This window comes from Salvelinus fontinalis, unplaced genomic scaffold, assembly GCF_029448725.1.
Source record: "Salvelinus fontinalis isolate EN_2023a unplaced genomic scaffold, ASM2944872v1 scaffold_0008, whole genome shotgun sequence".
NCBI classification, from domain to species: Eukaryota; Metazoa; Chordata; class Actinopteri; order Salmoniformes; family Salmonidae; genus Salvelinus; species Salvelinus fontinalis.
In genome coordinates this window covers 177788-189823 of record NW_026600217.1, presented here as the reverse complement: position 1 = coordinate 189823, position 12036 = coordinate 177788, and positions in this window count along the sequence as shown.

Genomic DNA, 12036 nt, shown 5'->3' with positions numbered 1-12036 from the left:
AGGTTGGTGACACCTTAGAGACTACTGCCCTATGTAGAGAGACACCACAGGAGGTTGGTGGCCCCTTAGAGACTACTGCCCTATGTAGAGAGACACCACAGGAGGTTGGTGACACCTTAGAGACTACTGCCCTATGTAGAGAGACACCACAGGATGTTGGTGGTACCTTAGAGACTACTGCCCTATGTAGAGAGACACCACAGGAGGTTGGTGGCCCCTTAGAGACTACTGCCCTATGTAGAGACACCACAGGAGGTTGGTGACACCTTAGAGACTACTGCCCTATGTAGAGAGACATCACAGGAGGTTGGTGACACCTTAGAGACTACTGCCCTATGTAGAGAGACACCACAGGAGGTTGGTGGTACCTTAGAGACTACTGCCCTATGTAGAGAGACACCACAGGAGGTTGGTGGCACCTTAGAGACTACTGCCCTATGTAGAGAGACACCACAGGAGGTTGGTGGCCTCTTAGAGACTACTGCCCTATGTAGAGAGACACCACAGGAGGTTGGTGGTACCTTAGAGACTACTGCCCTATGTAGAGAGACACCACAGGAGGTTGGTGGCACCTTAGAGACTACTGCCCTATGTAGAGAGACACCACAGGAGGTTGGTGGCACCTTAGAGACTACTGCCCTATGTAGAGAGACACCACAGGAGGTTGGTGGCCCCTTAGAGACTACTGCCCTATGTAGAGAGACACCACAGGAGGTTGGTGGCCCCTTAGAGACTACTGCCCTATGTAGAGAGACACCACAGGAGGTTGGTGGCACCTTAGAGACTACTGCCCTATGTAGAGAGACACCACAGGAGGTTGGTGGTACCTTAGAGACTACTGCCCTATGTAGAGAGACACCACAGGAGGTTGGTGGCACCTTAGAGACTACTGCCCTATGTAGAGAGACACCACAGGAGGTTGGTGGTACCTTAGAGACTACTGCCCTATGTAGAGAGACACCACAGGAGGTTGGTGGTACCTTAGAGACTACTGCCCTATGTAGAGAGACACCACAGGAGGTTGGTGGTACCTTAGAGACTACTGCCCTATGTAGAGAGACACCACAGGAGGTTGGTGGTCCCTTAGAGACTACTGCCCTATGTAGAGAGACACCACGGGAGGTTGGTGGTACCTTAGAGACTACTGCCCTATGTAGAGAGACACCACAGGAGGTTGGTGGTACCTTAGAGACTACTGCCCTATGTAGAGAGACACCACGGGAGGTTGGTGGTACCTTAGAGACTACTGCCCTATGTAGAGAGACACCACAGGAGGTTGGTGGTACCTTAGAGACTACTGCCCTATGTAGAGAGACACCACAGGGGGTTGGTGGTACCTTAGAGACTACTGCCCTATGTAGAGAGACACCACGGGAGGTTGGTGGTACCTTAGAGACTACTGCCCTATGTAGAGAGACACCACAGGAGGTTGGTGGTACCTTAGAGACTACTGCCCTATGTAGAGAGACACCACAGGAGGTTGGTGGTACCTTAGAGACTACTGCCCTATGTAGAGAGACACCACGGGAGGTTGGTGGTACCTTAGAGACTACTGCCCTATGTAGAGAGACACCACAGGGGGTTGGTGGTACCTTAGAGACTACTGCCCTATGTAGAGAGACACCACAGGAGGTTGGTGGTACCTTAGAGACTACTGCCCTATGTAGAGAGACACCACGGGAGGTTGGTGGTACCTTAGAGACTACTGCCCTATGTAGAGAGACACCACAGGAGGTTGGTGGCACCTTAGAGACTACTGCCCTATGTAGAGAGACACCACAGGAGGTTGGTGGTACCTTAGAGACTACTGCCCTATGTAGAGAGACACCACAGGAGGTTGGTGGCCCCTTAGAGACTACTGCCCTATGTAGAGAGACACCACAGGAGGTTGGTGGCCCCTTAGAGACTACTGCCCTATGTAGAGAGACACCACAGGAGGTTGGTGGTACCTTAGAGACTACTGCCCTATGTAGAGAGACACCACAGGAGGTTGGTGGCCCCTTAGAGACTACTGCCCTATGTAGAGAGACACCACGGGAGGTTGGTGGTACCTTAGAGACTACTGCCCTATGTAGAGAGACACCACAGGAGGTTGGTGGTACCTTAGAGACTACTGCCCTATGTAGAGAGACACCACAGGAGGTTGCAGCCGTTATTACGAGCCGTCCTCCCCTCAGCAGCCTCCCCTGACAGACATGGAACCACTGGCCACTTTAATCATGTTTACATACTGCTTTACTGATCTCATATGTATATACTGTATTCTATTCTACTGTATTTTAGTCAATGCCGCTCCGACATTGCTCATCCTAATATTTATATATTTCTTAATTGCATTATTTTACTTTTAGATGGGTGAATTGTTAGATTCTACAGCACTGTTGGAGTTGGGAACGCAAGCATTTCACTACACCGGCAATAACATCTGCTAAATATGTGTGTGTGACCAATAAGATTAGATTTGATTTGGTGGGGAACATGTGCACGAGGAATAGCGGCTGAGAGGATGTGTGTTTGTTCCGTGTAGATAGTCCTCCACTTAGTGAGAGTTGAAGTCTGTAATTGCCAACTAGGAGCTGAGAGTAGTACACACAAACAGGAATAACACCCTCATAATGAACTCCTTCCATCAGGAATAACACCCTCATAATGAACTCCTTCCATCAGGAATAACACCCTCATAATGAACTCCTTCCATTAGGAATAACACCCTCATAATGAACTCCTTCCATCAGGAATAACACCCTCATAATGAACTCCTTCCATCAGGAATAACACCCTCATAATGAACTCCTTCCATCGGGAATAACACCCTCATAATGAACTCCTTCCATCAGGACTAACACCCTCATAATGAACTCCTTCCATCAGGAATAACACCCTCATAATGAACTCCTTCCATCAGGAATAACACCCTCATAATGAACTCCTTCCATCAGGAATAACACCCTCATAATGAACTCCTTCCATCAGGAATAACACCCTCATAATGAACTCCTTCCATCGGGAATAACACCCTCATAATGAACTCCTTCCATCAGGACTAACACCCTCATAATGAACTCCTTCCATCAGGAATAACACCCTCATAATGAACTCCTTCCATCAGGAATAACACCCTCATAATGAACTCCTTCCATCAGGAATAACACCCTCATAATGAACTCCTTCCATCAGGAATAACACCCTCATAATGAACTCCTTCCACCAGGAATAACACCCTCATAATGAACCCCTTCCATCAGGAATAACACCCTCATAATGAACTCCTTCCATCAGGAATAACACCCTCATAATGAACTCCTTCCATCAGGAATAACACCCTCATAATGAACTCCTTCCATCAGGAATAACACCCTCATAATGAACTCCTTCCATCAGGAATAACACCCTCATAATGAACTCCTTCCATCAGGAATAACACCCTCATAATGAACTCCTTCCATCAGGAATAACACCCTCATAATGTACTCCTTCCATCAGGAATAACACCCTCATAATGAACTCCTTCCATTAGGAATAACACCCTCATAATGAACTCCTTCCATCAGGAATAACACCCTCATAATGAACCCCTTCCATCAGGAATAACACCCTCATAATGAACTCCTTCCATCAGGAATAACACCCTCATAATGAACCCCTTCCATCAGGAATAACACCCTCATAATGAACCCCTTCCATCAGGAATAACACCCTCATAATGAACTCCTTCCATCAGGAATAACACCCTCATAATGAACTCCTTCCATCAGGAATAACACCCTCATAATGAACTCATTCCATCAGGAATAACACCCTCATAATAAACTCCTTCCATCAGGAATAACACCCTCCTAATGAACTCCTTCCATCAGGAATAACACCCTGATAATGAACTCCTTCCATCAGGAATAACACCCTCATAATGAAACACTTCCATCAGGAATAACACCCTCATAATGAACTCCTTCCATCAGGAATAACACCCTCATAATGAACTCCTTCCATCAGGAATAACACCCTGATAATGAACTCCTTCCATTGGGAATAACACCCTGATAATGAACTCCTTCCATTGGGAATAACACCCTCATAATGAACTCCTTCCATTGGGAATAACACCCTCATAATGAACTCCTTCCATTGGGAATAACACCCTCATAATGAACTCCTTCCATCAGGAATAACACCCTCATAATGAACTCCTTCCATTAGGAATAACACCCTCATAATGAACTCCTTCCATCAGGAATAACACCCTCATAATGAACTCCTTCCATCAGGAATAACACCCTCATAATGAACTCCTTCCATCGGGAATAACACCCTCATAATGAACTCCTTCCATCAGGACTAACACCCTCATAATGAACTCCTTCCATCAGGAATAACACCCTCATAATGAACTCCTTCCATCAGGAATAACACCCTCATAATGAACTCCTTCCATCAGGAATAACACCCTCATAATGAACTCCTTCCATCAGGAATAACACCCTCATAATGAACCACTTCCATCAGGAATAACACCCTCATAATGAACTCCTTCCATCAGGAATAACACCCTCATAATGAACTCCTTCCATCAGGAATAACACCCTGATAATGAACTCCTTCCATTGGGAATAACACCCTGATAATGAACTCCTTCCATTGGGAATAACACCCTCATAATGAACTCCTTCCATTGGGAATAACACCCTGATAATGAACTCCTTCCATTGGGAATAACACCCTCATAATGAACTCCTTCCATCAGGAATAACACCCTCATAATGAACTCCTTCCATTAGGAATAACACCCTCATAATGAACTCCTTCCATCAGGAATAACACCCTCATAATGAACTCCTTCCATCAGGAATAACACCCTCATAATGAACTCCTTCCATCGGGAATAACACCCTCATAATGAACTCCTTCCATCAGGACTAACACCCTCATAATGAACTCCTTCCATCGGGAATAACACCCTCATAATGAACTCCTTCCATCAGGAATAACACCCTCATAATGAACTCCTTCCATCAGGAATAACACCCTCATAATGAACTCCTTCCATCAGGAATAACACCCTCATAATGAACTCCTTCCATCGGGAATAACACCCTCATAATGAACTCCTTCCATCAGGACTAACACCCTCATAATGAACTCCTTCCATCAGGAATAACACCCTCATAATGAACTCCTTCCATCAGGAATAACACCCTCATAATGAACTCCTTCCATCAGGAATAACACCCTCATAATGAACTCCTTCCATCAGGAATAACACCCTCATAATGAACTCCTTCCATCAGGAATAACACCCTCATAATGAACTCCTTCCATCAGGAATAACACCCTCATAATGAACTCCTTCCATCAGGAATAACACCCTCATAATGAACTCCTTCCATCAGGAATAACACCCTCATAATGAACTCCTTCCATCAGGAATAACACCCTCATAATGAACTCCTTCCATCAGGAATAACACCCTCATAATGTACTCCTTCCATCAGGAATAACACCCTCATAATGAACTCCTTCCATTAGGAATAACACCCTCATAATGAACTCCTTCCATCAGGAATAACACCCTCATAATGAACCCCTTCCATCAGGAATAACACCCTCATAATGAACTCCTTCCATCAGGAATAACACCCTCATAATGAACCCCTTCCATCAGGAATAACACCCTCATAATGAACCCCTTCCATCAGGAATAACACCCTCATAATGAACTCCTTCCATCAGGAATAACACCCTCATAATGAACTCCTTCCATCAGGAATAACACCCTCAAAATGAACTCCTTCCATCAGGAATAACACCCTCATAATAAACTCCTTCCATCAGGAATAACACCCTCCTAATGAACTCCTTCCATCAGGAATAACACCCTGATAATGAACTCCTTCCATCAGGAATAACACCCTCATAATGAACCACTTCCATCAGGAATAACACCCTCATAATGAACTCCTTCCATCAGGAATAACACCCTCATAATGAACTCCTTCCATCAGGAATAACACCCTGATAATGAACTCCTTCCATTGGGAATAACACCCTGATAATGAACTCCTTCCATTGGGAATAACACCCTCATAATGAACTCCTTCCATTGGGAATAACACCCTCATAATGAACTCCTTCCATTGGGAATAACACCCTCATAATGAACTCCTTCCATCAGGAATAACACCCTCATAATGAACCCCTTCCATCAGGAATAACACCCTCATAATGAACTCCTTCCATCAGGAATAACACCCTCATAATGAACCCCTTCCATCAGGAATAACACCCTCATAATGAACTCCTTCCATCAGGAATAACACCCTCATAATGAACCCCTTCCATCAGGAATAACACCCTCATAATGAACTCCTTCCATCAGGAATAACACCCTCATAATGAACCCCTTCCATCAGGAATAACACCCTCATAATGAACTCCTTCCATCGGGAATAACACCCTCATAATGAACTCCTTCCATCAGGAATAACACCCTCATAATGAACTCCTTCCACCAGGAATAACACCCTCATAATGAACTCCTTCCATCAGGAATAACACCCTCATAATGAACTCCTTCCATCAGGAATAACACCCTCATAATGAACTCCTTCCATCAGGAATAACACCCTCATAATGAACTCCTTCCATCAGGAATAACACCCTCATAATGAACTCCTTCCATCAGGAATAACACCCTCATAATGAACTCCTTCCATCAGGAATAACACCCTCATAATGAACTCCTTCCATCAGGAATAACACCCTCATAATGTACTCCTTCCATCAGGAATAACACCCTCATAATGAACTCCTTCCATTAGGAATAACACCCTCATAATGAACTCCTTCCATCAGGAATAACACCCTCATAATGAACCCCTTCCATCAGGAATAACACCCTCATAATGAACTCCTTCCATCAGGAATAACACCCTCATAATGAACCCAGTCCATCAGGAATAACACCCTCATAATGAACCCCTTCCATCAGGAATAACACCCTCATAATGAACTCCTTCCATCAGGAATAACACCCTCATAATGAACTCCTTCCATCAGGAATAACACCCTCATAATGAACTCCTTCCATCAGGAATAACACCCTCATAATGAACTCCTTCCATCAGGAATAACACCCTCATAATGAACCCCTTCCATCAGGAATAACACCCTCATAATGAACTCCTTCCATCAGGAATAACACCCTCATAATGAACCCCTTCCATCAGGAATAACACCCTCATAATGAACTCCTTCCATCGGGAATAACACCCTCATAATGAACTCCTTCCATCAGGAATAACACCCTCATAATGAACTCCTTCCATCAGGAATAACACCCTCATAATGAACTCCTTCCATCAGGAATAACACCCTCATAATGAACTCCTTCCATCAGGAATAACACCCTCATAATGAACCCCTTCCATCAGGAATAACACCCTCATAATGAACTCCTTCCATCAGGAATAACACCCTCATAATGAACCCCTTCCATCAGGAATAACACCATCATAATGAACTCCTTCCATCAGGAATAACACCTTCATAATGAACTCCTTCCATCAGGAATAACACCCTCATAATGAACTCCTTCCATCAGGAATAACACCCTCATAATGAACTCCTTCCATCAGGAATAACACCCTCATAATGAACTCCTTCCATCAGGAATAACACCCTCATAATGAACTCCTTCCATCAGGAATAACACCCTCATAATGAACTCCTTCCATCAGGAATAACACCCTCATAATGAACACCTTCCATCAGGAATAACACCCTCATAATGTACTCCTTCCATCAGGAATAACACCCTCATAATGAACTCCTTCCATTAGGAATAACACCCTCATAATGAACTCCTTCCATCAGGAATAACACCCTCATAATGAACCCCTTCCATCAGGAATAACACCCTCATAATGAACTCCTTCCATCAGGAATAACACCCTCATAATGAACCCCTTCCATCAGGAATAACACCCTCATAATGAACCCCTTCCATCAGGAATAACACCCTCATAATGAACTCCTTCCATCAGGAATAACACCCTCATAATGAACTCCTTCCATCAGGAATAACACCCTCATAATGAACTCCTTCCATCAGGAATAACACCCTCATAATAAACTCCTTCCATCAGGAATAACACCCTCCTAATGAACTCCTTCCATCAGGAATAACACCCTGATAATGAACTCCTTCCATCAGGAATAACACCCTCATAATGAACCACTTCCATCAGGAATAACACCCTCATAATGAACTCCTTCCATCAGGAATAACACCCTCATAATGAACTCCTTCCATTGGGAATAACACCCTCATAATGAACTCCTTCCATTGGGAATAACACCCTCATAATGAACTCCTTCCATTGTGAATAACACCCTCATAATGAACTCCTTCCATCAGGAATAACACCCTCATAATGAACCCCTTCCATCAGGAATAACACCCTCATAATGAACTCCTTCCATCAGGAATAACACCCTCATAATGAACTCCTTCCATCAGGAATAACACCCTCATAATGAACCCCTTCCATCAGGAATAACACCCTCATAATGAACTCCTTCCATCAGGAATAACACCCTCATAATGAACTCCTTCCATCAGGAATAACACCCTCATAATGAACTCCTTCCATCAGGAATAACACCCTCATAATGAACTCCTTCCATCAGGAATAACACCCTCATAATGAACTCCTTCCATCAGGAATAACACCCTCATAATGAACCCCTTCCATCAGGAATAACACCATCATAATGAACTCCTTCCATCAGGAATAACACCTTCATAATGAACTCCTTCCATCAGGAATAACACCCTCATAATGAACCCCTTCCATCAGGAATAACACCCTCATAATGAACTCCTTCCATCAGGAATAACACCCTCATAATGAACTCCTTCCACCAGGAACAACACCCTCATAATGAACTCCTTCCATTAGGAATAACACCCTCATAATGAACTCCTTCCATCAGGAATAACACCCTCATAATGAACTCCTTCCATCAGGAATAACACCCTCATAATGAACTCCTTCCATCAGGAATAACACCCACCTAATGAACTCCTTCCATCAGGAACAACACCCTCATAATGAACCCCTTCCATCAGGAATAACACCCTCATAATGACCTCCTTCCATCAGGAATAACACCCTCATAATGAACCCCTTCCATCAGGAATAACACCCTCATAATGAACTCCTTCCATTGGGAATAACACCCTCATAATGAACCCCTTCCATCAGGAATAACACCATCATAATGAACTCCTTCCATCAGGAATAACACCTTCATAATGAACTCCTTCCATCAGGAATAACACCCTCATAATGAACCCCTTCCATCAGGAATAACACCCTCATAATGAACTCCTTCCATCAGGAATAACACCCTCATAATGAACTCCTTCCATCAGGAATAACACCCTCATAATGAACTCCTTCCATCGGGAATAACACCCTCATAATGAACTCCTTCCATCAGGAATAACACCCTCATAATGAACTCCTTCCATCAGGAACAACACCCTCATAATGAACTCCTTCCATTAGGAATAACACCCTCATAATGAACTCCTTCCATCAGGAATAACACCCACCTAATGAACTCCTTCCATCAGGAACAACACCCTCATAATGAACTCCTTCCATTAGGAATAACACCCTCATAATGAACTCCTTCCATCAGGAACAACACCCTCATAATGAACTCCTTCCATTAGGAATAACACCCTCATAATGAACTCCTTCCATCAGGAATAACACCCTCATAATGAACTCCTTCCATTAGGAATAACACCCTCATAATGAACTCCTTCCATCAGGAATAACACCCACCTAATGAACTCCTTCCATCAGGAACAACACCCTCATAATGAACCCCTTCCATCAGGAATAACACCCTCATAATGACCTCCTTCCATCAGGAATAACACCCTCATAATGAACCCCTTCCATCAGGAATAACACCCTCATAATGACCTCCTTCCATCAGGAATAACACCCTCATAATGAACTCCTTCCATTGGGAATAACACCCTCATAATGAACCCCTTCCATCAGGAATAACACCCTCATAATGACCTCCTTCCATCAGGAATAACACCCTCATAATGAACTCCTTCCATTGGGAATAACACCCTCATAATGACCTCCTTCCATCAGGAATAACACCCTCATAATGAACCCCTTCCATCAGGAATAACACCCTCATAATGAACCCCTTCCATCAGGAATAACACCCTCATAATGAACCCCTTCCATCAGGAATAACACCCTCATAATGAACCACTTCCATCAGGAATAACACCCTCATAATGAACTCCTTCCATCAGGAATAACACCCTCATAAGGAACTCCTTCCATCAGAAATAACACCCTCATAATGAACTCCTTCCATCAGGAACAACACCCTCATAATGAACTCCTTCCATTAGGAATAACACCCTCATAATGAACTCCTTCCATCAGGAATAACACCCTCATAATGAACTCCTTCCATTAGGAATAACACCCTCATAATGAACTCCTTCCATCAGGAATAACACCCACCTAATGAACTCCTTCCATCAGGAACAACACCCTCATAATGAACCCCTTCCATCAGGAATAACACCCTCATAATGACCTCCTTCCATCAGGAATAACACCCTCATAATGAACCCCTTCCATCAGGAATAACACCCTCATAATGACCTCCTTCCATCAGGAATAACACCCTCATAATGAACTCCTTCCATTTTGAATAACACCCTCATAATGAACCCCTTCCATCAGGAATAACACCCTCATAATGACCTCCTTCCATCAGGAATAACACCCTCATAATGAACTCCTTCCATTGGGAATAACACCCTCATAATGACCTCCTTCCATCAGGAATAACACCCTCATAATGAACCCCTTCCATCAGGAATAACACCCTCATAATGAACCCCTTCCATCAGGAATAACACCCTCATAATGAACCCCTTCCATCAGGAATAACACCCTCATAATGAACCACTTCCATCAGGAATAACACCCTCATAATGAACTCCTTCCATCAGGAATAACACCCTCATAAGGAACTCCTTCCATCAGAAATAACACCCTCATAATGAACTCCTTCCATCAGGAATAACACCCTCATAATGAACTCCTTCCATCAGGAATAACACCCACCTAATGAACTCCTTCCATCAGGAACAACACCCTCATAATGAACTCCTTCCATTAGGAATAACACCCTCATAATGAACTCCTTCCATCAGGAACAACACCCTCATAATGAACTCCTTCCATTAGGAATAACACCCTCATAATGAACTCCTTCTATCAGGAATAACACCCTCATAATGAACTCCTTCCATTAGGAATAACACCCTCATAATGAACTCCTTCCATCAGGAATAACACCCACCTAATGAACTCCTTCCATCAGGAACAACACCCTCATAATGAACCCCTTCCATCAGGAATAACACCCTCATAATGACCTCCTTCCATCAGGAATAACACCCTCATAATGAACCCCTTCCATCAGGAATAACACCCTCATAATGACCTCCTTCCATCAGGAATAACACCCTCATAATGAACTCCTTCCATTGGGAATAACACCCTCATAATGACCTCCTTCCATCAGGAATAACACCCTCATAATGAACCCCTTCCATCAGGAATAACACCCTCATAATGAACCCCTTCCATCAGGAATAACACCCTCATAATGAACCCCTTCCATCAGGAATAACACCCTCATAATGAACCACTTCCATCAGGAATAACACCCTCATAATGAACTCCTTCCATCAGGAATAACACCCTCATAAGGAACTCCTTCCATCAGAAATAACACCCTCATAATGAACTCCTTCCATCAGGAACAACACCCTCATAATGAACTCCTTCCATTAGGAATAACACCCTCATAATGAACTCCTTCCATCAGGAATAACACCCTCATAATGAACTCCTTCCATTAGGAATAACACCCTCATAATGAACTCCTTCCATCAGGAATAACACCCACCTAATG